The following is a 26,261-nucleotide window of genomic DNA, read 5'->3' as shown; positions in this document are numbered from 1 at the left end:
GCACAGACAACAAAAGCAAAAATAGACAAAAGGGATTACATAAAGCTAAAAAGTTTCTGCACAACAAAGAAAACAATCAACAGAACGAAGAGACAACCTGCAGAATGGGAAAAATGTTTGCAAACTAGGCATCTGACAAGAGTCAATATCCAGAATATATAAGAAATTCAAGCAACTCAATAGCAAAAAAACCCTAATGATCTGATTTTAAAATGGGCAAATGATCTGAATAGACATTTCTCTAAAGAAGATATACAAATGGTCAATAGGCATGTGAAAAAAATGCTCAACATCGGCTAGGCACAGTGGTTTATGCCTGTAATCCCAGCATTTTGGGAGGCCAAGGCGGGTGGATTACCTAAGGTCAGGAGTTCAAGACCAGCCTGCTCAACATGGCGAAACCCCATCTCTACTAAAAATACAAAAAATTAGCCAGGCGGGCACCCAGCTACTCAGGAGGCTGAGGCAGGAGAATCGCTTGAACCCAGGAGGTGGAGGTTGCAGTGAGCCGAGATCGCGCCACCGCACTGCAACCTGGGAGACAAGTGTGAAACTCCATCTCGAAAAACAAAAAAACAATTAAAAAGCTCAACATCACTAACCATTAGGGAAATGAAAATCAAAACCACAATGAGATACTACCTCCCACCTTTTGGCTTTTATAAAAAAGACAAAAGTGTGATATCTTATTAAAAAAAGACAAAAGATATGTCTTTTATAAAAAAAGACTTTTTTTAAGTCTTTTTTTTTTTTTTTTTTTTTTGATACAGAGTCTAGCTCTGTCGCCCAGGCTCGAGTGCAGTGGCATGATCTCGGCTCACTGCAACCTCCCTTTCCCAGGTTCAAGCCATTCTCCTGCCTCAGCATCCCAAGTAGCTGGGACTACAGGCATGCGCCACCATGCCTGGCTAATTTCCATATTTTTAGTAGAGACGGGGTTTTGCCATGTTGGCCAGGCTGGTCTCAAACTCCTGACCTCAGGTGATCTGCCTGCCTTGGCCTCCCAAAGTGCTGGGATTACAGGCATGAGCCACTGTGCCTGACTTAAATCTTTTACAAAAGATACATCTTTTATAAAAAAGACAAAACATAAGTGTGGGCGAGGATATGGAGAAAAGGAAACCCTTGTACACTGTTGGTGGGAATGTAAATTAGTACAGCCATTATGGAAAACAGTATAGAGGTTTCTCAAAAAATTAAAAATAAAACTATCATATGATCCAGCAATCCCACTACTGGGTATAAATCCAAAGGAAATGAAGTCAGTATGTTGAAAACATATCTGCACTCCCATGTTCACTGAAGCACTATTCACAGTAGCCAAGATATGGAATTAACCTAACAGTCCATCAATGGATGAATGGGTAAAGAAAATGTAGTATATACATACAATGTAATACAATTCAGCCATAAAAAGAAGGAAATCTCATCACTCGTGACAACATGAATAAACGAGGAAGACAATATACTAAGTGAAATAAGCCAGACACAGAAAGACAAATACCACATGATCTTACTCATATGTGCAATTTTTTAAAAGTTGAACTCATAGAAGCAGAAGGTAAAATGGTGGTTAACAGGGACTGAGGGGTGAGGGTGGGGAGGGAGGTTGCAGAGATGTCAGTCAAAGGACACAAAATTTCAGTTAGATAAGAGGAATAAGTTCAAGAGATCTACAAGTTCAAGAGATTGATTGCAACATGGTGACAATAGTTAATAACAATAGATTATACTCTTGAAGATTGCTAGAAGTAGACTTTTCTTTTTTTGGAGCCTCACTCTGTTGCCCAGGCTGGAGTGCAGTAGTGTGATCTCGGCTCACAGCAACCTCCGTCTAACGGATTCAAACGATTCTCCTGCTTCAGCCTCCCTGGGATTACAGGTGCCCGCCACCAGTCTCGGATAATTTTTGTATTTTTAGTAGAGATGGGGTTTCACCATGTTGGCCAGGCTGGTCTCAAGCTCCTGACCTCCAGTGATCTGCCTGCCTTGGCCTCCCAAAGTGCTGGGATTCCAGGCACGAGCTACCGCGCCCGGCCGAGAGTAGATTTTGAGTCTTCTCAGGACAAAAAAGTATGGGAGGTAACGCGTGTGATAATTAACTCGATTTAGCCATTCCACAATGTATACACATTTCAAAATATTACATTGTACATGGGAAAACATATACAATTTTTATCTATTTAAAAAATCCATTTTTTTTAAGACAAGCAAAGCCAGCATAACTTCTCTACAGTGAACAGAAAGCAGGACTTGGCTATCTTGGGGGTAGTGACTAGAAGGGGTATGAGAGAGCTTGTGGGGTTCTGGTAAAACTACTTTTGACCTGGGTGGTGGTTCCATGGGTGTGGTCCCCGTGCAAATCCACTGAGCTCTACACTTACGACCTATGCACCTGTCTGTAGATCAGTTACATATGCTTCAATAAAAAGGTAAACAAAAAAAGCCAGCACAGTGGCCCTGGGAGGAAGGGCTGGCTGAATGTGGTGATCCAGGTCCCAGCAGATCCGGGCCCTTCACAGCTGTAGCCCTGTCCAGCTGGACACCACATACCCAGGTGGGCTGCCCTAAAGGGAAGGGAGGCGGAGTGGGAAAGTGCCCCAGGCTGGGTCCGAGCACTAGCCTTTGTCACACGCAGGCTGTGCGACCTTCTGCGAGCCTCCACTTCTCTGGTCTCAGCCTCCTCCTCTAGCTCTCAGGACGCTTGCGGACTTGACACTCAGAGTGTCTCAATACTCGGAGCAGTCCACAGGAAGGTCCTATAGGTGTGTGGCACCCCGATACCCCAACCAAGCACACACCTGCAAGGTTTCCTCTGCACCTGAGAAGGGGAGACGCCAGCCAGAGACCATCCCTAAGGGGATGTTTTCAGCCCTGAGGAGGGTGGCATGGTACTCAGAAAAAAAGGGGAGGGGAGGGGTGTGGGGCAGGGATCATGGATGAGGCTGCAGAGGATCCCGCGAGAGGCCCCGGGATGCCATGTGCAGAGTCTGGCTTCATCCTAAGGTGATGGGGAGTGTGGAAGGGTGCTGAGCAGCGGAGGGACTTGGTCATGGCTGTCTTGGGGAGCCCCATCTGGCTGCCACATGGGAAACAGACTAGAAAAGGACAAGACTAAACCAGAAAGACCAGAAGAACGGCCACAGGACTTGGACTGGCAGGCTCACGTGTGGATGTGGAGGGGCTGGGCTCCAGGGCTGAGTGGGAGAGAGCCTCAACTCTTCCTGATGGCCAGCCAGTGGTGGGGGTGAAGGGAGAATGTAGGAATGCCTGCTGAGGGTCCTTCTCCTGTGCTCCACTGCCCCATAGCCCACAGTGGTGCCCAGCGCAAAGCACAGGCCTGGCAGAGTGGGTATCACCCACTGCTGGCCAAAGGAGCCGGTGACACCCTCACCCATTCCCTGCCAATCAAAGCCCCCTTTCCCCCACCTCCCTTCCTCAACCTCTTCTCCCCTCTTAAGGGAAGACACCCCCCACTGCTGCCCTTCGCCATATGAACAGGGGAAGCCCCAGCTGGGGCTTCATTATTCAGGGGACACAGTCAACTCCAACTTGCACATCTTTGCTGGTGCCCGACCTGGGCTGGCGCTGAGCTGGCTGATGACGAGGGGGCCGGGGGGAATGGTGGTGGCCTTCTGAGATGGAACCTGAGCAGGGCCCGAAGGATAGGCCAGAATCAGCAAGGGCACAGCAGGGCACGATGCGGCACAGGGAGGGGGAAAAGGGGGGAGGGCACTGGGTGGGTGGAGCCTGGGGGGAAGCTGGCAGGACCAGCTCTGCAGGGCTGGGGATGCCAGGCAGAGGGGCATCGACATTTACTGGGGCACAGGGGAGCCAGGGGCAAGACTAAAGGTCAGATGCTGATGCAGTGACCCAGGACTGGAAGAGCCCCGGCTTGAGCCATTGAAGGGAAGGCCAGAAGCCAGAGGGGACTGGAAAGGGCAGAAACTCCATTTGGTGGCTGCCTGGTTATTTGTGTTTTTGATTTTGTTAATGTATTTATCCCCTTCTATCCCATACCCCATCCTCCATCTGCTCCCTAAGTCACCATCTAATAAGATGCTTAAAGCATGTCTCTTTGTCCTTTCGTGGATGTACTGTGACCTCCCAGGCCCCTGTCTCTCTGACGCACCGTGTGCTGAGGAATGGATGGCAGGGTGGGGAGGGAGAATGTGCTGTGGAGGGAGAGCCAGGCTCAGAGCCAGGGCCAAGGCAGCCAGGCCCAGTGAGTCACTCCAGCCACCACCAGGCAAGCTGGCACCAGGGCTGGGAAATCCTGTCTATTTCCTCCCCTCCCCTCCCCTTCCCTTATCGCTCCTGTGTCCAATCCATTCCCCACCCGGCTGCTGAGTGATCTTTCTAACATAAATCCCACCAGGCCACTCCCCCGCTAGGAGACACAGAGGGCCTTGCGGGCAGGGCCAAGCGTGTATGGGGAATGGGGTCTCCGGCTGGTCCTGGGGGAATGGTGGTCCTGCAGCCGTGATGTCCCCTGGTGGTGCATGTGAGGGCTGTGCTGGCCTGCAGGCCTGGCTCTGTGTGACTCTGACTGAGTCAAAGGCCTGACCCTGCAGCTGTTCTTCATCTGGGAATTGGGTCCCACCTAGGGTGCTGTGAGCAGGAGGGAGTGTAGGACAGCAGGAGCCGCTGGTGTAAGCAGCATCTGTAAGCAAGCGGCCAAGGGAGAGGAGCTTCTGAAAGGGTGTTCCAGGTCAGAGGTTCCTGCAGGCCTTGGGTAGGACAGGAAGAAGCCAAGGACCTGGCCACACTCGTGGAGGTGGAAACCGTTGGGCAGGGGGCAGCCCCAGGCCAAGCCTTGGGCGAGCAGCTCACCATAGTTTTAACACTGAAAGAACCACATCCGGGAAACCCACAGTCCCAGGCAACCCAGTGCGGTGGCCACCCTACCTTGGGGCTCCCAGTCCAGCACCAGGTCCTGCAGAGAAAGTGCTGACAGCAGGTAGATACAGCTGGGCATCCCTGTGCAGGACATTCTCTCTCACCTGGGGTGGGGTGGGGGCTGTGTGCTCGCTCACTCCCCACAGGAGAGACAACCTAACAAAATGGGACTTGATCAGGTCACTGAAGCCACCTCTACCTCACCGTGCTGCGTGAGCCCAGGAAAGCTCCTGCCCTCTCTGGCCACAGGCTCTCACCATTGAGTGGCAGGGAGGGGAACACTGCACACTATTTTTCAATCTGGCAGGGTTTATCACCAGGACAGCCCTTTTCTCCACTTCCTGCACAGGCAGTCCTAGACTCGAGTCCCTAGACTTGTCTCCAAGACTCAAGGTTTAAAGACTGGTGAGACAGTGCCCATCTCTCACTTTGGGAAACTGAGGTGTGCCATTCCTCAGTGCAAGCTCCTGCACAACCTCAGAAATGAGTTGTGCTGTTCTCATTACACAAATGGGAGACAGAGGCTCTGAGGGGAAAGAAGACATTCAGGGCAGAGGCACGAACCTGTCCCATGTCAAAGTCCTGCTCAGCCTGGCCCACCACCCCTCCCACGGGCAGTGACCCACTCTCCAGCCCTGGATGTCCTGCTCAGGTGTGTCTCCCATTCCAACTTCACTCCCACACCTTCCCTGTGCCTGACCAAGGGGCAGTGAGGAGTCAGATGGGAATCTGCCCTAGAGGTCACCCTGGTGAAGGCGAGAGGCAGAGGCTTCGGTACAAGGCAGCGAGGTCTGCTCTCAAAGGGAGTGATTCGTTCACACCAGGCAGGGATGGCTGCATGGAGGAAGTAGCATCAAAACGGGATCTCAGAGGGTAGATTGTGATTTCAAGAGATGGAGGAGGTGGAAGGTTTGGGGGAGGAAAGATTATTCTGGAGGAAGAAATCATTCAGGCAAGTCTGGAGGACAGGGTGCAGGGGAGAGGGAAGAGGAAGTAGAGAAATATTGCCACAGCCAGGTTGCTGCCGGCCCTGAAAGCCAGGCGAAGAACTCAGGCATGAGATGGGGTGCAATGATGTATGAGAAGGTCAACGGGAAAGGAGGCCCAGGATGCAGGCAGGGAGGCCAGGCTATAGGCAGGCCCCTGAGAGAGAAGCGGGGGCCAGTATGGTGTGGCCTTGGCCAGGAGGATGGAAAGGAGACTCACACAGGGGCAGGTCTGCAGCAGGCAGGCCGGGGCTCTGGGGTTTGGCTAGGGTTCTTCCTGAGGCGCCAGAGGGCTTACCCCCTCCTGCAATGGCAGACCATGTCTCTGGGTGAGCAGCACTTCCAGGCCCACTGCACTGCTCTAAGCCACTTCCTATTCCTGGCCATGGCAGCCTAGAATGCCAGCGCCTGCTCCCCATACCCAGGCAGAGGGTGAACCAGAGCCCCAAGATGTCAGGCTGGGCAACATCCTGTCCACATACCCGTCCTCAGATGGAGAGACTGAGGCCAGTGAGGGGCAAAGCAGTTAACCTCTTTGTTACAGAATTCTCATCTGTAAAATAAAGGTATTTTCTGCTCTACTGGCCCAGCCTGTTCACCTGACCCCACATGCCAGACAGGACTTGGCCATAATAGGCCTTGGTATTCTCACCTGTAAAGCAGGACTCCCCAGCCCCACCCCCTTGTAGGGTGATGGTGAGCATCAAATGACCCTGCAAAGCACTGGGCTTATTGTGTGAATGTCTGAAATGAGCTGCACTCCACCCTGAAAGGCCCAGCACGCTGTCAAATGCAGGCAGGGTCCAGACATCGGGGCCACCCACGCGGCCGTGCCAGGGATGCCCTCCTTCCAAACATCCCTGAACTCTGGCTACCAGGGGCTCAGGCTGGACACTGGGGCCAGGGCTACAGCAGCAGCGCCCAGCCTCCAAGGCTCCCAGGCTGGAGGGGAGACAGACATTGTGAGTGACCTCCTGGGGGAAACAGGACGGTGACTGGGGAAGCCAGCCTCGGTGGGCACTGGGGTAGGGGCGGGAGCTGGGAATGGTGCCTGCAGTGACGCTGCAGTCAGCTCCTGGGGTGGGCTGAATGACGGCCCCAAAGATACTCCCAACCAAATCCCTAGAACCTGTGAATGACACCTTGTATGGCACAAGGGACTCTGAAGATGCGATTAAGGATTTTGAGACGGGGAGACGATCTTGGCTTATCTGGGTGGGCCCTGAATGTAATCACAAGTGTCCCTATAAGAGGGAGGCAGAGGGGATCTGCCTGCAGAGGAGGAAAGAGCAATGAAACAGAAGCAGAGACTGGGGCGATGTTGCCACAAGGAACGCCAGCAGCCACCCAAGGCTGGAAGAGACACGGAACGGACTCTCCCCTGGATCCCACAGAAGAAGCCAGCCTGGATTTTAGCCCCATTAGACTCATGGGGGACTTCTCACCTCCGTAACTGTAAGAGCATAAATCTGTGTTGTTTTCAGCCACCAAGTGTGGCAATTTGTCACAACAGTGATAGGAAAGGAGTATGTTCTTGAACGATGCCGTTCCTGAATAGCTAATGGGAGCCAGGGGGTCATGGGGCCCCACCCACCTCTCCTGCCCAGAGAAGCCCATGAGGGAAATGAAGTTCTTACATCTTGAGTTGCTCCACTGTACAAGTCACCCCACATCAGTTTCTTAGTTCCTGCTGTGAGTAACAAATCACTTGGGTCCCACCTCACTCCAACTGGCAGAAGTTACACAGCAGCAGGGGGCACTGGCTGAGCAGGGGCTGGCTGGGCAGGGAAGGTGGGTCAAGCCAATGGGTTCCCAGCCTTCTGCCCACCATCCCCCGGGGCACATCCTGACAGTGAAGGGCAGCTGGGGACCAGTGGATGGGCTTTGGTGTGCTCTGGTCACCAGCCCCTTCTCCCGCATGCCCACTGTGGGAGAAAACCACAGCACACACCCACAGGCCACAGCAGCCTCAGCTGTTGCCCACCCAGACCCCTATCCCTGGGAAAGCTCGGGTCCCTGGAAGCACACGTGCAAACAACCAGAATGTGGAGCAGTAACCCAGGCCCTTGCGGGTAAGCACGCATCATCCACAGCTTCCCTGTCCAAGCCTGAGGCTGGCTTCCTAAGACATCCAGATTCCAAACGCAAAGGGACCTGACCCCTTTGCCTTGGGTGAGCAGGGAAAGGCAAAGCCTGAGGCCACAGGCAAGTGAGCAGCTCTGCCTGCACTGAAGCAAGGCAATCCCAGGGCGTCTCCACCAGCCCGGAGGAGGGCTCAGAGGTGGGCAGCAGGAAGGCCAAGCCTCAGGACCACGGTGAGCCCAGGAAAGTTTTGAGCAGGGACCAGGGATGGAGAGGCAGAAGAGTTCTCTGAGGGCACTCGAGAGGTGCCTGGGAGGGGCTCTGAAGGCACTCAAAACACTTGAATAGATAGGGACAGAGACAGAGCGGGTGAAAAGCCCAGCTGCAGAGAGACTGCTGCCAGCTGCCCAGGAGGCTGCCGGGGAGGGGTGGGGGGTGTTGCAGACCCTGCTCTTTGCAGCTGGGGGAGCCCAGGACCTGCTGCTGGGCTTTCTGTTCAACCTTCACATGCTGTACTCTAGGGTGCTCCCAGCTGCTCAGCCCTTGCCTCTCCTCAGGGGCTAGAAGCTTTTGGGGGAAGCCAGGGGACTTGGTCAGGCAGATAGAGATCGCTCCCATAAGCAGTCCCCCTAACCCACTAAAGCCAAGAGAGGCTTCCGCTTCAATAGGAGAGGCCTGTTTCCTTCCACCCTTCTTCTCCCAAAGTCAGCCTCTCATCCCCAGGGAGGGAACTAAGTGATGCTGATTGCCAGCTGCTATTAGTAACAATGGCTACCAGACACCATGTACTTAGAAAGATGCGTTCAGTGACATGATCTAAGTTCATCTTCATCATCCCCCGAGTCCCTGTGAATAGGCAGCATTTATCCCCATTCTGCACATGAGAAAACTGAGACAGAAAAGGGAAGTTCTCCGCCTCAAGGTCATAGGCAAGTAGGAAGATATAGAGATGGTCTCAGCCAAGAGAAAGATCAGACACATGATTTAGGCCCTGCAGGTAGGAGAGGGTGCCCACTGAGGGCGCAGGAGACCTCCTGTTTGGGGACCAGGACTCCAGGGCTGATCTGAGAGCCTGCCAGGAAAGCAGGAGCAGAAACAGACAGAGACAGTGCTGGCCTGGGAGCAGTGTCCCAGATGTCACCCACAAAAACCCACAGGCATCTCACAACCACCCTGTCCAACAGTCAACTTGTCAACTTACTCCCAACCTGCTCCACCCCCAATGGTGGTCCCCATCTCACAGAGGCAGCCCCACCTACCTTCTCCCAGCACTGGGACCCTGTGTAGCCCCTGGGCACCTCTTGCCCCCAGCACCTCTGCTCTGGGAACCTTTATCAGGGCCCCTCCTGCCCTGCCAAGCCTAGCCCTGGGTGGGGAGCAGAGGAGAGCAGAAGGGAGGGCCCTCTCCCTGCTTTGGCCTCCTCCTTACAGGCCTCAGTGGAAGCCCACCCACTACTGCAGCCAAAGGTGACCCTTCTTGGACACACCTGACCTATCTAATCTGCAATCCACCCCACCAGCATTCATTTTCACACTGCCAGGCCTTTACTCATGCTGTTCCTTGGGGCTGCAATGCCCTGCCTTTTCTTTTCTGCTTGGTGGATTTCGAGACCCAGCCCCAACGAATCTGCAAGTGAACTCATCCCCAGCTCCCAGGCACCCATCAGTCCCTGTCTTATGCTCCCAGCACTGGGTACAACTCTGGGCAGGGCCTTATCTGTGGACCCACTGCCTGTCTTGTCAGAAGAGAGGCTCCTCAGGGCAAAGACCCCACCTGAGCACCTCTGTGTACTGGCAACTAGCCTGGCCTGGCCTGCAGAAGCAGCGGGGCCCACCATACCCTGCCCAGGAGGCAAAGGCAGCCAGACCACCCCACCCCTGGACCCTGGGGACAGGAGCAAGAACCAGCCAGAGGAGCCTGGGAGGTGTCAATCCTTTCGAAACACAGTGGTTCCCCCAGCAGGCCTCAGACTCATCGAGTTGGCTGAGCCTCACCCTTAAGCCCCTCTCTTCTCTTCCAAGAAGTCTGCCCAGATCTCTCTTTCCCCAGAGTCCTAGGATAGTCCCCCTCAGTACTTTCCTCTCTAAACCACAGGTGTAGGGAGTAGACTCTGGGATGAGAGCCAGGCCGACCCGGGTTCAAATTCTGGCTCAGCAGTCCTGAGAGGGCAGCTGACTTCGCTTCTCTGTGCCCTACTCTTCTCATCTGTATGGAACTTGGGGGTGAATCCCACCACATGAAATGACTAGGAGAGAGAACGTCGCACCTGTTAATGATCTTTGGTCCTATTTCGCCTCTGGTCCCCTAGGCCAGTCTTCCGAGACCCCCAACCCAGAGGAACAGAGGTGGGAACTCTGAGGTCTGAGAAACCAAAGATCCATTCCCTCCCAGACCACTCTCCCACACTCCTGCAACACACACACACACACACACACACACACACACACGTGCGCCCGCCCTGCAGTCAAGGAGAAAAGCCCCCTTTCAACCTGGGGAGGAGTGCCAAGAAGCGGATAGGCTGGGGCAGCAGGAGCCTCGGCCCTGCCCCTTCCCCAAGCCTGGGTGGGGGTGCACCCAGAAGGGGTTGATGGATTGCAGGGATGAAAGGGGTGTTAAGGAGGGAAGAGAAGAGGGGGAACTGTAAGGAAGATGAGAGGAAGTGACAGTCTAGCCCCGGGTGTTAGGCGCTTCCAACGCGTCCGCACTAGGAAAACAACTCGGAGACACCCAGAGGGAGGTGAAAAAAAGACTCCTCGCCGGGGGTGGGGGTGGGGGTGGGGACGAGCCGAGGGGGCCCAGGCGGATCCTCCAGGACCCCGCCCCCCAGCCAGCGCTCACTTCCTTTCCCTCCGGGCCCGCGGGAGGTGCAGCCCCCACCACTGATTCGTGGTCCCGGAGCACTCACTGGCCCGCGCTGCCCCCGCACACACCCCCCTGAAACACAGACACACACACACACACACAAGCACACGCCTCCCTCCGCCCGCCTCCTACCGGCCGCGCCGCCGCGGGTCCAGCCGGGCTCCAGGGATGCAGGGCACGGCGCGGGCGCTGGAGCGGAGGCTGCAGCCGCCCGGCGCAGCAGCCTCGGGCTCTGGCCGGAGATCCAGCTGGGACTGGCCTGGGGCGGGGGCTGGAGCTCTCATTCCCCGGGTTCGGCCAGCTGGGCCCGGCTCCGCCCCGCCCCGCCCGGGGCCTCCGCCCATTTGCCCGTTGCGAGCCGGAGGCGTGGTCTCCCGTGGGGCGGGGTGGGCGGCCGGGTGGTGCGCCCATGCGCACTGGCGTCGTGGGCGGCCGCTCAGAGGAGCGGTCTGGTTCCAGCCCTGATGTTGAAGGGGGACTTGGGGCCCCTAGCGGCACCCACCGCCTCTACTGGCTCGGTCGGGCCCTCGCTCTCCCTCCTTCCCAGCCTATCTGTCTGCGGTTGGTGCGCATCCCCGTGGGCAGCCTCCCAAGGGCTGGCTGCACCGTGAGGGATCGGGCCGGGGCTGGGGTTCAGCCCCCAGAGGGCGGGCCGGGGCCGCGGCTGACTTGGGGCCGGCGTCTAATACCGAGGACCCGCTAGGGCCAGGGTGCCTGCCAGAACCAGGACTTGGTGGGCGGCGCCCCTCCCTTTCCGGGCTCCACCTTCACATCCATCCCAAGTGTTCGGATGGAGAAGTGGGAGCCCAGGCCCCTGTGAGCAGCAGAGGGCCTCTGTCAGATGGGAAAACTGACCCCGGCCCTTGTTGAGGACTTAATCCCGTGCTGCGATGGGCTTCCGGGCTCGGGCTCATGTTTGACTCTCTGTCCATGACTGGCTCCCGGAATGCCCTGGGATGGCACGGAGCCTCGGTTTCCTGATCTGTAAAATGGGGACTACAATCTCTACCCACCCCAGGCCGCTTGGGGAATCCGATAGAGAAGGTTTAGGGGTGACTAGTTCTTGCCTACAGTAGGGGCTCAGGGGTGCCACCATCTCCCGCCCTGAGGCAGCAGGACAGACGCCCATCTGATCTGATGAGCCCATCAGCCCACTCGCTGGTGGAGCATCTCAGGCCCGTTCATTCTCTCCCTCCAATTTGTTTCCAAGTCTCAGTTAATGATTTCGTCAATCTCTTGTGTTACCGAAACAAACTTGGGTCCGCCCATCCAGTGCAGCAAAGCCAAACACTGACATCAGGATTTGCAGCAGCAGAAAGGGAGTCATTTATTGCAGGGTGCCAAGCAAGGAGAATAGGCCAGCTAATGCTTAAGACCCGGACTCCCCAATGGTTTACATGTAAGGGTTTTTAAAGGTGGGGAGACAGAGGTTATAGGCAAAGTCATAAATAAATACTCTGGAGCTATACGTGTTGGCTTGGCCCAAAAAGGTGAGATATTTTGAGGCAGGGTCATAGGTGGATTCAGAGATTCTGTGATTTGCAATTGATTTAGGAAGCAAGACTGTCTAAAAACCTGGAGTCCACAGATAGGAGTGTTAAGCATTGGCTTATGGGTGTGACTCTTTACAGAACTCTTGGGAAAAAATTTAAAGAACAGCCCTCACTTATCTGAGGCCTAAGCGACAGCTGTGAAAAACAATTCAGGGACATAGGTCAAGATGTTATCTTTAGTTTCTATAGGGAACCAGACATCTTGTGGCTCTAACTTATTTGGGTGGCCCTTGTTTGAAGCTTCAATTACCTTCTTGCTTGTCAAGGTGCTCATTTACTTCTCAAAGCTAGCTAGCTGCCTGAAATTCCCCCTGAAAGGACCCACGATTTTCCTTCATTTCCACTAAGAGGAGTATCTGCCTCACCTCACAGTCACCTGGACTTCTCTAGCTTCTCCCCAACCTCCCTGCCTCTGTCCCAGGCCACCCAGATGCTTCTCCCTTAAGAGTAGCCCCAGCCCCCTCAGGAGCCTCCTATCCAACCAAAGAAGACTTTCACATATGCAGCTGAGACCCGCCACCCACAGAAGAGTGTTCCGCCACCCACAGAAGAGTGTTCCGCCACCCACAGAAGAGTGTTCTAAGACTGCACCCCATCTGACTCCCCCATCTCCCCTAACCTCATTCCATGCCCTGCACTGGGAGCAGCAGCTTCACCAGCCCTTCAAGAGTCATTTCAGGGGCTCTACTCTCCCCACCTGAAACCTTGCCCATGCTGATCTGTGGCCGTCTGAAGGACTCTTCCATCCTCCCTGTGCTGCAGCATCCCAAAGCTCCCTTGCTCAGCGTCCACCCCTCACCTATGGCCCTTCTCAGGCTGCGTCTCTCAGAGTTGCTGGTGGGGCCAAGGTTTCCCCTGCAAGGCCAAAGTTCCTGGAGGGCAGAGGCCAAGGGTCATTGTCAGGAAGACAGCAGCACTTGGTAGAGCCAAGTAGATCTGGGCTCCAGTCCTCGCTCTGCCAGTTACTGGCTGTGTGATCTGGGCAGGTCCTCTATCCTTTTCCCTGTCTGTAAAATGGGCTTCTAGCTGGCGTGTGTGATGACCAGGTACAGGCAAGTCATGGGGCTCGATAAAGGCCCAGTTGTGTAGGATACTGGGCAGCATTGTCTCTGGGCTGGGCAACTCCCATGTGTTCCAAGGTGGAGCTGGGGTTGTGTCTGAGAAGGCATGTTTGCCTCAGCCCACAAAACAATGGGGTTCAGAGGGTGCTCAGACCCCCTTCTGTATCTCAAAGCATTGGAGCCACAAGAAGGTATTGTGCAATAGTTGCAAGCATGGACTCCGCCTGGGCTCATATTAGCTGAGTGACCTCAGACAAGTGACCCAACCTCACTGTGCCAGTATCCTCTCCTATAAAGCCAGCATAGCAACAGTCGCACCACGGAGTTGTTGTGGGGTTAAATGGGCCAGGCCATATGGAGCCCTCATGGTGGCCCTTTGCTTGGAGTAAGAGCTCAGCATGTGCTAGCTGGTGTTATTGTCATCTGGCCCAGCCGCTCATTTTGTGAAGACACTGAGTCCCAGAAGCAGAGACATGCACTCATGGCCAGTGAGAAGCCCAGCCACCCTAGCAGGTTAGCACTGGAAGGGCCCAGTCCTTTAACCATCTCCAGCAGCTCCACCTTCTCCGACAGGTGAGGAAAGAGGCCTAGTGAGAGTGACCTGCCCAGGACACCCACTGTGGTGGCCGGGTGGAGAGAGCATTGGCCCTGCTCTTGGGGGAGAGAGAGGTCCCCATGATAAGCCAGGAAGAGCCAGATCTGCCCAACAAGGTTGGGGAAAAGGTGGGACTTTGATGATGCTCTGGCCCCAGGATCCTGCTGGTCAGTTTTTATAAACTGAGTCATCTAATGGCACCACTGCAGGGCCTGATGTGGAGGTGCACTTCCCATTTCTCACAACCGCCCTCTGCAGCAGCTCTGATTAGTCCATTTTCCAGATGACAGAACCAAGCCTCAGGGAGATGCCCCGGTCACACAATTAGTAACTGGAATCCAAACCTACCCTGTCTGACTCCAATCTTGTGGCCTTTCCCTCCCCTCTTCCTGTCTCCTCCAGGGAAAGGTCACCTCCGCAGGCTCCTTGACTGGCTGTCCCACCAATGCTTGGATGTCACTGTAACTGAGAACTCATTTCCTCATAGCACAGCCCATTCCCCTCTACCTGGGAGAGCCTTTTGTCACCCAGAGCTGATCCACCCCTCTCTTCCTGGTTCTGCCAGACTCTATACCCTCTATCTTACCAGAGCATAGAGACAGAATCTTCTCTGCCCAGGTCAGAAAACCCCTATCTTCACTGCTCCTGTGTGTAATAGGATTTCCCAGGTGAAACTTATAATAATCATGTATTTTTTAATCTCAACAGACCTAATTGTCTAGCTATTGTGTGGGAACCCTAAAGGAAGCCGTGGCATGGGGAGTGGCTCAAAGTGGAGGCTCCTAAGGCTTGGTGTCTCTAGGAGGAATATTAAAAATCACCCTGTTAACCAGTTCATTCCGTTGTCATCTGGCCAGCTCAGGCAAGCGGGGGCGGGTCAAGATTGCAGGGTGAGAAGGCCGGTCAGACACAGAACTTTCAGTGGGGAACAGCTGCTAATGGTGCTCCCCTGTGTGGTCAAAAATGGGAGCTCACAAGGGACTCCAGGGCAGAACAGGTATGATGGAAATCGGGATATTGAGACAAGATGACCTCTGAGTTGTTTTCAAGTCCATCCTTCTCTGAAACACTGCTTATATTTTGTTACTATCCTGGATATTATTAAAAACCAGTCAGACCAAGGGGATTTATTCCAAGAATGCAAGGTTGATTTTTTTTTTTTTTTTTGAGATGGAGTTTTGCTCGTCGCCAAGGCTGGAATGCAGTGGTGTGATCTCAGCTCACTGCATGCAATCTTCACCTCCCGGGTTCAAGCGATTCTCCCGCCTCAGCCTCCACAGTAGCTTTAATATTAGAAAAATCCATCCATTAATAGCATTGCTTTAGTTTCCTAGGGCTGCCATAACGACAAGTTGGGCGGCTTAAACGACAGAAATGTATTGTCTCACAGTCCTGGAGGCTAGAAGTTCAAGATAAAGGTATCCCTAATTCTGATAAAGGTATCATCAGGGTTGATTCCTTCTATGGGATCCAATTCAATGTACAACAAGCATGTACCATATGAATGAACCTAAGGAGAGAATAATATGCTCATTTGTTTCTCTATAAATGCTAAGAAAGCTTTAACAAAATTCAATACCCATTCATGATCAAAACACTCAGTGAAACAGGAGTTGAGAGATACTTTCTCAATATGATAAGATATAGTCCTATAAACCAGCATCTTATTTAATCAAGAGACACTGGAAGCATTTCCAGATCAAGAACATCACAAGGGCCAGGCGCAGTGGTTCATGCCTGCAATCCCAACACTTTGGGAGACTGGTATGAGAGGATTGCATGAGGCCAGGGGTTTGAGGCCAGCCTTGGTGACAAAATGAGACCACATCTCTACAAAACAAAAAACAAAGCCAGGTGTGGTGGCATCTGCCTGTAGTTCCAGCTACTCAAAAGGCTGAGGTGGGAGGATCCCTTGGGCACAGGAGGTTGAGGCTGCAGTGAGCCCTGGTTATGCCATGTACTCCAGCCTGGGTGACAGAGTAAGACCTTGACTCTAAAAAAAAGAGAGAGAGAGAGAGAGAAAGAAAGAAAGAAGAGAAACATGGCAAGGATGCCATTATCTCCACTACTATTCCATGTTGTACTAGATGTATTAGCCAATGCAATTAGACAAGATAAATCAATTGGAGGCCTAAGAATGGTAAAGAAGGAGGAGAACTATTTCTATTTACATATGGCATAATATACCTGAAGAACCCCAGAGAATCAGTGATAAAACTAATTCAAATAGTAAAGGAGTTCAGTGAAGTAGCAGGATACAAAATTAACATGTAAAATATAATGGCTTTTATGTATAAACCTATATGAGGAAATGTTTTTTTTTTAAACAGAGTTTCACTCTGTCGTCAGGCTGGACAACAGCTCACTTCCACCTCCTGGGTTCAAGTGATTCTTGTGTCTCAGCCTCCTTAGTAGCTGGAATTACAGGTGTGCATCACCACATATGGCTAATTTTCTTATTTTTAGTAGAGATGGGGTTTCACCATGTTGGCCAGGCTGGTCTCAAACCCCTGACCTCAGGTGATCTGCCCACCTCGGCCTCCCAAAGTGCTGGGATTACAGGCGTGAGCCATCATGCCTGGCCATGATGAAATTTTTAGAACATTTTTGAAAGACACGAAAGGAAAACAAATGGAAAAATATCTCTTTGTTTGCACAGGAAAAGTCAACATTGTAATGGTGTTAGTCCTCCCTAAGTTAATGTTAAACTCCATGTAATCCCAATAAAAGAAACAGCAAGGTACTTTATGAAGATAGACATTTTGATACAAAAGGTCACATGGAAAAATAAACTTGCAGGAACAGATAGGAAGACGTTGGAAAAGAAAAACCATGAGAGAAAGCTAGACTTGCCAGACATTAAACAAAAACAAAAACAAAAACAAAAGCTTCTGTAATTAAAACTGGGATGGTTCTGGTACATGAATAGATAAATTGGAAAAGACTAGGAAATTTAGGATTAGACCCAAAACATCTTTACCCCACTAATTTGAGATATTGTTTTTGCTACACACTAAACATAGACTTTGCAATATATAGTGCTGGGACAACTGGGAGCCATTTGGAAAAAGATAAAATTAAATCCATATGTTACACTGTCATATTTTGTGTTGTGTTGCTATAAAGGAATACCTGAGACTGGGTAATTTATAAAGAAAAAAGGTTTATTTGGCTCACAATTCTGATGGTTGGAAAGTTCAAGACTGGGCATCTGGTGAGGGCCTCAGGCTGCTACCACTCGTGGTGGAAGGTGAAGAAGAGCTGATGTGAGCAGATATCACATGGCAAGAGGAGAAGCAAGAGAGAGGGGAGAGGGTGCCAGTATCTTTCAACAAGCAGCTCTCCCAGGAACTAAGAGAGTGAGAAGTCACTCACCCCCAGGGAAGGCATCAGTCTATTCATGAGGGACCATCTCCATAAGCCAAACACCTCCCATCAGGCCCCACTCCAACCGTAGAAATCACGTTTGAACCTGAGCCTCGGAGGGGACAAACATCTAAACCATAGCACACATCCAACGAAAGGATAAACTGAATGGATCAGGGATCTAAGTGTAAAAAACAAAGCCACCTGTCTTAGTTAGCTCGGGCTGCTGTAACAAAATACCACAAACCACCAAATCCAATGTCGAAGTGAGGGGAAAGGCACCAACAGGTAACTAACCAAAAAAGATATGAAAATGGCCCTCAAACTTATGAAAAAAATATTCAAGGACACTGGTAATTAAAGCGAGGCAAATCACAGCCACAGTGAGATGCCATTTTTCACTTTTCAGACTGACAATAAAAATGATCACAACACATTCTGTTCACCAAGTTGTAGGGAAACAGTCACTCACAGCTGTTGCTGGTGGGAATACAATTTGGTACAATTCTAGGGGAATTGGTAATACCTAAGAAAATTACATATGCATGTCCCCTTTAACCTGAGGCAACTCCACTTCTCAGAATCTACTCAGAACCCATACCTCTGGCAGTATGGAAATACACATGCAAAGCCTTTTTCAGTGACGCGTTCTTTTTGATTGCAAATATTGGAAACAATCTACATACCCACAAGTGGGAGAGTGGTTGAATAAATCGTAGTATATTCAGGCAATGGAGCATTAAGCAGCTGTAAAAGAAAATGAGAAGGAGCACATTGAATTGATACACTGTGAGTCCCACAACACACATGGAGAGAGAAGACAATATAAGAACATACACAGGTGTCTGCTCATCTATGCAGAGAAATACAAGAAGGAAGGATCAGAAACTGATGAGACTGGTTACCTATAGGGACAGGTGGAAAGGAGTGGAAAGAATTGGTGAATGGGATAGGATAGCAGGGAAGAGGGGGGAGTGACACTTCTCTGACTATATCTTTTTTACTTTTCTTATTGAGATCATTTACATGCTATAAAATTTATCCTTTAAAGTATAAAATGCTATAGTTTTTGGTATATTTAAAAAATTGTGCAACCATCACCACTATCTAATTTCAGATTGGGAGTCCTTTCCAGTAACATCTCCACAAGGCACTACTTGTGGAGATTTGGAAGCACTACTGGTCCCTTGGATAGAGGAAGCACGCTCCCCATTGGATTCTTCTTTATAATTGGATGGAGGGCTCTAATACAGAGAAATTGGATGCTCTGCTAATCTAGGGGTCGGGATTTTCACCACCCCAATAGAAACCCCATACCCAAGCATTCTCCATTTCCCCCTCCCCTTATCCCCTGGCAACCTCAACCTCAAATCTCTATCTCAATGGATTTGGCTATTGTGGGTATTTCATATACTGAAATCATACAATATGTGGCCTTTTGAGTCTGTCTGGCTTTTTTTTTTTTTTTTTTTTTGAGACAGGGTCTCACTTTGTTGCTCAGGTTGGCGTGCAGTCACGTGATGACAGCTCACTGCAGCCTCAAACTCCTGGGCTCAAGTGATCCTCCTGCCTCAGCCTTCTGAATAGCTGGGACTACAGGTGTGTGCCACTGTGCCCAGCTAACTTTTTAATTTTTGTAGAGACAGAGTTGTACTATGTTGCCCAGGCTGGTCTCCAGCTCCTGGCCTCAAGTGATCCTCCTGCCTTGGCCTTCCAAAGTCTAGCTTCTTTCACTTAGCATAATGTTTGCAAGGTCCATCTATGTTGTAGCATGGATCTGTACTTCATTCTTTTTTAGGGCTGGACAATATTCCATTGTATTAATATACCACATTTTGTTTATTCATCTGTTGACAGACATTTGGGAGTTTTCCACTCTTTGGCTACTGTGAATAATGCTTTGAATATTCATGTGCAAGGTTTTTTTTTGAGACAAGGTTTCACTCTGTGGCCCAGGCTGGAGTGCAGTGGTGCAATCACGGCTCATTGCAGCCTCAACTTCCCAGGCTCAACTGATTCTCACACCTCAGCCTCCCTAATAGCTGAGACTACAGGCATGCATCCCCATGCCTGGCTAATTTTTATTTTTATTTTTTGTGGAGATGGAGTCTCACTGTGTTACCCAGGCTGCATGTGCAAGATTTTGTGTGGACATCTGTCTTCAGCTCTCTCGGGTATATGCCTGGGAGTGGACTTGCTGGGTCATAGGGTAACTCCATGTTTAACTTTCTGAGGAACTGCCAGACTGCTTTCCCAAGTGCTAGGAGTGTCCACCTAAATCCTCCTGCCAGGCCCTGCAAGCTCCTGATGTAGCCCCGTGACCCTGGGAGTGAGAAAATCCTGCCCAAGGCCCAGCTAGTGGAGGGAACTGGAGCCAAGCTGGCACCTGGGGCTGCTGCCTGCATATTGCCAAAGGGGGCCTGTGGGTCCCCAGGGTCCCTGGATTCTCCAGCGTCCTACAGGAGAGTATCCTACAGGTTCGGGGGTAAGGGTGGGCAGGAGGGGTGCCTGCATCCTCCTTGTGCAATCTGGGACCCAGAGGCAGCGGCACCTGCCCCCACCCTGTCCTGAGGCTGATATGTGAACATATGCCCCCCACTTCCCAGCTGATGGGGCTCTGACTGATTCTGCTCTGGGTTCCCAGTTCTAAAATTGCCTTTGCAAAAATTGTAACAGTGAGAAAATTATGCCAGTAAAAGAGATCTGACCTAACTGACTCCATCTTGCTTCTAACCTCCAAGCTACCCTTGTTCATTTTGGGGTGTAAGAACTAATTTTGGGAGACAGTTAGTTTATAGTTTAACTTTGAAACAAAGATAACAACAGTTCTTTCCCAAAACAAACTTCCTTTTGCCTGGGGACCAGACTGCCTTTGTAGGACTAATAAATTAGCCACAAGATTAGAAATTATGGTTTAGAAGTCAGCTGGGAGCAGTGGCTCATGCCAGTAATCCTAGCACTTTGGGAGGCTGAGGTAGGTGGACTGCTTGAGGCCACGTGTCCGAAACCAGCCTGGCCAACATGGTGTAACCCTGTCTCTGCTAAAAATACACAAAGCACCCAAGCATGGTGCCACACACCTGTAGTCCCAGCTACTCAGGAGGCTGAGGCAGGAGAATCACTTGAACCCAGGAGGTGGAGGTTGCGGTGAGCCAAGATCATGCCACTGCATTCCAGCCTGGGCAACAGAGCGAGACCCTATCTCAAAAAAAAAAAAAAAAAAAGAAATTTATGGTTTAGGAGACATGTAGCCAGAGGCTACAAGATTCTACACCTCCCCAGTTACTCCTAGGGATAACATCACTATTGTAAAACCTAAGACCGGTGCTGAAAATATTTTTCAGCCCCTGCACTCGATGGATCAAGTGTCACCCAAATGGATAAACTGGCTCATCATGTCTTGTGGCCCCCACCCAGAGACTGACTCAGTGCTAAAGGATGGCTTTGACTCACTGTGATTTCATCTCTAACCTAAACAATAATCATTCCATACTCCCTTGCCCCCTACCCACCAAATTATTCTTAAAAACCCCATTGTCCGAGTTTTCTGAGAGACTGGCCTGAGTAATAATTAGACTCCGGTCTTCTGTTCAGCTGGCTCTGTGTGAATTAACCTCTTTCTCTATTGCAACGCCCCTGTCTTGATAAATTGGCTCTATCTGGTCAGTGGGCAAAATGATCTTGTTGGGAGGTTACAAATGAGCACCGAGGAGGCGGGGTGGGGGTGGGGGCATATGGCTGGATTGGGTGTGCAAGGGGTCCTGGCTGAGCCTTAAGATATTTAGGCCCAGAGGAGGGGTCGATCTGGTGTCCCCTTGGGTGTGGGGACAGGAACCCATTTGCTAGGAAGCTTTGGTTTCACCTGAAGGTTTCAAGTACTCTGGCAACTAGAGGGTCCCCAAAGTGTGGGAAGGAGCCCCTGCCCCACCACAGCTGGGCCCTTGGGCTCCCATTTGAACAGGTATTGGGTGAGGGCTGCCAGCAGGAGTCTCAGGCCACCCAGACAGCTGTGCTGCATCCCCAAGAGTTTAGGGGCCGGGGGCTCCCTTTTCCCCACTTCTGTGCAGAGCCCAGTATTGCTCAGCAGGGGCAGGGCAGTGCTTCAGAACACTTCAGCCTGGACCCAGCAGTGAGGACGGAGGGGATAAAGGAAGGGGACACAGGGAGGGGCCTGGCTGACATCTGGCGCAGAGCATTCGGGCAACACTCAGAGCCCTCACCTCACCTGCATGCTGGGAAGCTATGGGAGAGGTGGGGTAGGGTCAGAGGCAGTTGGGGTGTGGAGAACTCTCCATGCCCCTAGGTGCTTCCACAGGGTCCTAGGACCACTCACTTTCTAGGCACAGATGCTCAGATCTTCTCCAAGCTCCAGGCCCAGGGGTCCCAGTCTACTGAATCCTCCTACCCTAGTCACTGCACTCCAAGGGCCAGAGCCGAACCAGTCTTCCTCTGGGCCCTGACAAGCACACCCCATCCCCACCCCCCACTTTCCAGGGACCAGCCCTGCAGGTCCAAGATCACTTCCTTCTCTCTTCTTCTCCCCTTTCCTGCCCCTCAACACGCCAAGGCACCATGCCCTGCTGGGTCCTGCTCCTGTTACCCCTGGACCCCTCCACTCCTTTCTTCCCACAAGAACAGGTGCACTACTGCGCACCACCTCCCCACCATACCCAGGGCTCCCTGCCCCAGATCCCGCTACCCCAGCAGTGCATGAACTTGCTCAAATCCAAATCCAGTCCTTTACTCTATTGCCTAAAACTCGGCGGGGCACCAGGTCTCACGCCTGTTGTCCTAGCACTTTGGGAGGCCAAAGCAGGTGGATCACCTGAGGTCAGGAGTTTGAGACCAGCCTGGCCAAAATGGTGAGATCCCATCTCTACTAAAAATACAAAAATTAGCCAACCATGATGGCGGGGACCTGTAAACCCAGCTACTCGGGAGGCTGAGGCTGGAGAATCACTTGAACATGGGAGACAGAGGTTGCAGTAAGCCGAGATTGCGTCATTGCACTCCAGCCTGGGTGACAAGCACAAGGCTCTGTCTCAAAAAACAAAAACAAAAACAAAAACAAAACAAAATGAAAAAAGAAAAAAAACAGCCTCTTGAGAGCAGGAGTCAATAATCAAGGATGACATTTTAAAAACTGACGTCATCCCTGTGTTCTTGGGAGCATCAGAATTAATCTTCTGGAAAGACTGCTCTTCTGCTGGGAAAATAGGTTAATGGAGCTGTTTGTTATTCACAGACTAGGCTGAGTCTGGGCTGCTGGGAGGAGGGGGCCTGCATCACGACAGAATTATTCCATAAATGACTGTCCCAGGGTGCAGAGGGGCATCTCTAAAGAAACCGTTCTAATGTTGATTTAACGCTAAGAGCCTGGCAGTTTTCCCTGCAGCCCTGGGGCAAAGAGAGGTTGACCCTTCAAAGCAAGTGGTGTTTCCTGATCATCTGGCTTCCCTGGCACACAGCCTAGCTTTGGGCAAGGGAAGGTGTCTATAGGGACCAAGGGGGCTATATCCTCACTTTGAGGAATGGGGTCTGTGGGGTAGCCTCCGCCTCCAGGTTGAAAGGCAGCTATGGAATCAGTGTGACCCACTTCCCCGATATAATCAATAGAATAGGCATGGCCTGCCTTCCCAGGCCTGGAACAAACAAGCACCCTGACCTCTAGATTAGCAGAGCATCCAATTTCTCTGTATTAGAGCCCTCCATCCAATTATAAAGAAGAATCCAATGGGGAGCGTGCTTCCTCTATCCAAGGGACCAGTAGTGCTTCCAAATCTCCACAAGTAGTGCCTTGTGGAGATATTACTGGAAAGGACTCCCAATCCAGACCCCAAAAGAGAGCTATTAGATCTCAATCAAGAAAGAATTCTCTCTGAGTCCACACAGTGAAGTGAAAGCCAGTTTATTAGAGAGGTAAAGAAACAAGAGAATGGCTACTCCACAGGCAGAAGAGCAGCCCCGAGGGTTGGCTATTTTTTTTTTTTTTTTTGAGACAAAGTCTCACTCTTGTCCCCCAGGCTGGAGTGCGATGGTGCGATCTCGGTTCACTGCAACCTTCACCTCCAGGGTTCAAGCAATTCTCCTGCCTCAGCCTCTCGCGTAGCTGGGATTACAGGTGCCTGCCACCACACCTGGCTAATGTTTGTATTTTTAGTAGAGACGGGGTTTCACCATGTTGGCCAGGCTGGTCTCAGACTCCTGACCTCAGGTGATCCACCCGCCTCGGCCTCCCAAAGTGCTGGGATTACAGGCATGAGCCACCATGCCCCTGCCTAGAGTTGGCTATTTTTATGGTTATTTCTTGTTATATGCTAAACAAGGGATGAATTACTCATGAGTTTTCCAGGAAAGGGGTCAAGGTTTCCCAGAACTGAGGGCCCCTCTTTCTTTTAGACCATATAGGGCAACTTCCTGACCTTGCCATGGCATCTATAAACTGTCATGGCGCTGGTGGGAGTGTCTTTTAGGATGCTAAAGTTCATAATTAGTGTATAATGAGCAGTGAGGGTGACCGGAGGTCCTTTTCATTGCCATCTTGGCTTTGGCAGGTTTTGGCTAGCTTCTTTACTGCATCCTGTTTTATCAGAGGGGTCTTTATGACCTGTATCTTGTACTGACTGTGAAATCCTAATTAGGGAGGGGGAGTCAGGCTGGAGGGACCAAGGGAAAGCAAAAAGAGAAAGCAGATGAGCTATAAATCTGCCTTTCCTCATGGTCCAAGACACGTAGCCCTCCTTCACAAATAACTCACAATCTTCCTGTGCCCAGCTATCACCAGACCCTGATAGAAAATGCAAGTTATCTCACTGCAACCCTGCCATTATCAGTACTGCACAAAGACCTCTCCAGCACACAGCACAAGCATCATCCAATAAAATCCCAAGCAAGCCTTTGTCTCCTTACAGTCAGCTCTGCTCTTGCCTGCCTGCCCATTGCTTTCTTGCAACGTATTTTCCTACTTTCTCAAATAAATCTGCCTTTCTTTATCTACAATTGTCTTGGTAAATTCTTTTTACTGCCCACTCGACACTGGCCCCAGATAACCACTACCCGAGACGCTGATCTCCTATCTCATCCTCTGACAGAGAATGCCTAAGCTCCTGCGGATGCAGCCCAGCAGGTCTCAGCCTCATTGTACCCAGCCCCCGTTCAAAATGGAGTTGCTCTGGTTCCAAGGCCTCTGACAGAGAGACCTGGAGAATGGGCTTCTGTGCCCCACCTGGGGGATGTGGCCGCTAAGGTGTGGTGGGGAGGTGACCCGAGTGCCCTTGGGTGTCTCAGCTCTGGGTAGAGCTCTGTGGGCCTGCAGCAGGCTGGCCAGCTAGGGCCTACCAGTGCCTTTGCTTCCTGGGCCCTGTTTGTCCAGCAATGCTGTGGGAGCCCATCTTTCTCTCCCTTCCCCATGCACTCTCTTTTGGGAACCTTTGAACATGTCCCTGCTCCCTCCCCTCTCCCCCAGCTTCCCCATCTGGTCTAGGCTTAGAGAAAGAGTCTCCTGCTGGCCTTCTCCACATGGAGCTTCCCAGGCTGGTTTGGCCCTGGTACAGAGGCTGACGTGCCCACTCCTTGGTCCTTGGCATAACATCACCATCATGGTTTGATTGCTTTATTCCCTCTATCCCCATTCCCATTCCACCCCTGCCAGAGCCAACTGATCTAAGGTGGTTAATGTGCATCTTTTTGCAGGTGTGCTTGGGTAATGTGTCTTGTTTATTTACAAAAATATAATTTTATCTCCTTCTGTTTCTTACTTTTTGCACTGAGCACTGTTTTTAAGATCCCTCCTTGCTGCTATGCATAATGTATTGTTGGCTCTAATGACGGTGCAGTATTTTGCCATGGCGTCTCCCCCACAGCTTACTGCCTACTCCTCGGGGGGTGGACACCCAGGTGGCCACCAGCTCCCTGCCACCTGGAATCACTCTGCAATGAACATCCTCCCACATGCGGCTTATGAGCTCTTCTTTGGAATGCGTACCTCAGAGTCCTGCCGTTGGGTGGCATGAGACACATGGGCCACCTAATTTAACAACAAAGACAAGATATTATTCAGAACGCCACCCCCACCCCGCCCCCCCATTCCTCACTGACCCATATCCGCACATCCTTGCCAACACTTGGCATTTTTAGGTCTTTCTAATTTTTGCTCATCCATAAGTGCAGACATCTCATTGTTTTAATTTGCCGTTTATTCCGGTCATTCACAATTTTGAGGATCTTCTCACGTGCTGCGAAAGTGGGGCATTTCCTCTTCTGTAAATATAGCGTGATGTTGGCCTCTTTTGCCCACGCTTCTGTTGGGGTTTTGGTTTGTATATTCTAGATATTGATGCCTTGTGGAGTTTAGACAGTATACGTGTCTCTCCCACTGTCAGCCTCTATTATCTTTGTCCTTGTTTGTCATCAAACAGAAATCTTTAATCTTGATATATTCACATTCAAACTTCAGGCCAGGAGTGATGGCTGAAGCCTGCAATCCCAGCACTTTGGGAAGCCAAGGTGGGAGGATCACTTGAGCCCAGGAGTTCAAAACCAGCCTGGGCAATATGGTGAGACCTCATCTCTACTAAAAATACAAAAATTAGCCAGGCATGGTGGTGCACGTCTGGAGCCCCAGATGCTTGAGAGGCTGAGGCAGTAGGATCCTTTGAGCCCAAGAGATGGAGGCTACAGGGAGCTGTGATCATGCCACTGCACTCCAGCCTGGGCGACAGAGCAAGACCGTCTCAAAAACAAACAAATCTTATGGTTTACAGCTTTGAAATTTTGTTTGAAAAGCCCTTTCCCACACCTAGGCTGCAAGATAGTCTCTGATAGTTCCTTCCACTATCCCTAGAGTTTCACATATCA

At 51.4% G+C, this 26,261-nt stretch overlaps 1 protein-coding gene across 3 annotated transcripts in view; it reads right to left on the bottom strand.

Annotated features, from left to right (window-relative positions):
* The window catches only part of CAPN5 (calpain 5), a 56,327-nt gene extending 45,194 nt beyond the window's left edge, over positions 1–11,133 (bottom strand). For 2 of the 3 annotated variants that reach the window (XM_055283023.2, XM_063642007.1), the window contains exon 1: positions 10,963–11,131. The gene's annotated coding sequence lies outside the window, so the exon portion shown is untranslated. Of the gene's footprint in view, positions 1–10,962 lie in introns of all 3 variants that reach the window. The other variant, XM_063642005.1, reaches the window with a different exon arrangement.
* Positions 11,134–26,261: the final 15,128 nt, after the last annotated feature.

The sequence above is a fragment of the Symphalangus syndactylus genome, chromosome 6 (genome assembly GCF_028878055.3).
Source record: "Symphalangus syndactylus isolate Jambi chromosome 6, NHGRI_mSymSyn1-v2.1_pri, whole genome shotgun sequence".
Taxonomy (NCBI): domain Eukaryota; kingdom Metazoa; phylum Chordata; class Mammalia; order Primates; family Hylobatidae; genus Symphalangus; species Symphalangus syndactylus.
The sequence above is the reverse complement of the archived record's forward strand: the minus strand, read 5'-3'. Positions and strand labels throughout refer to the sequence as shown.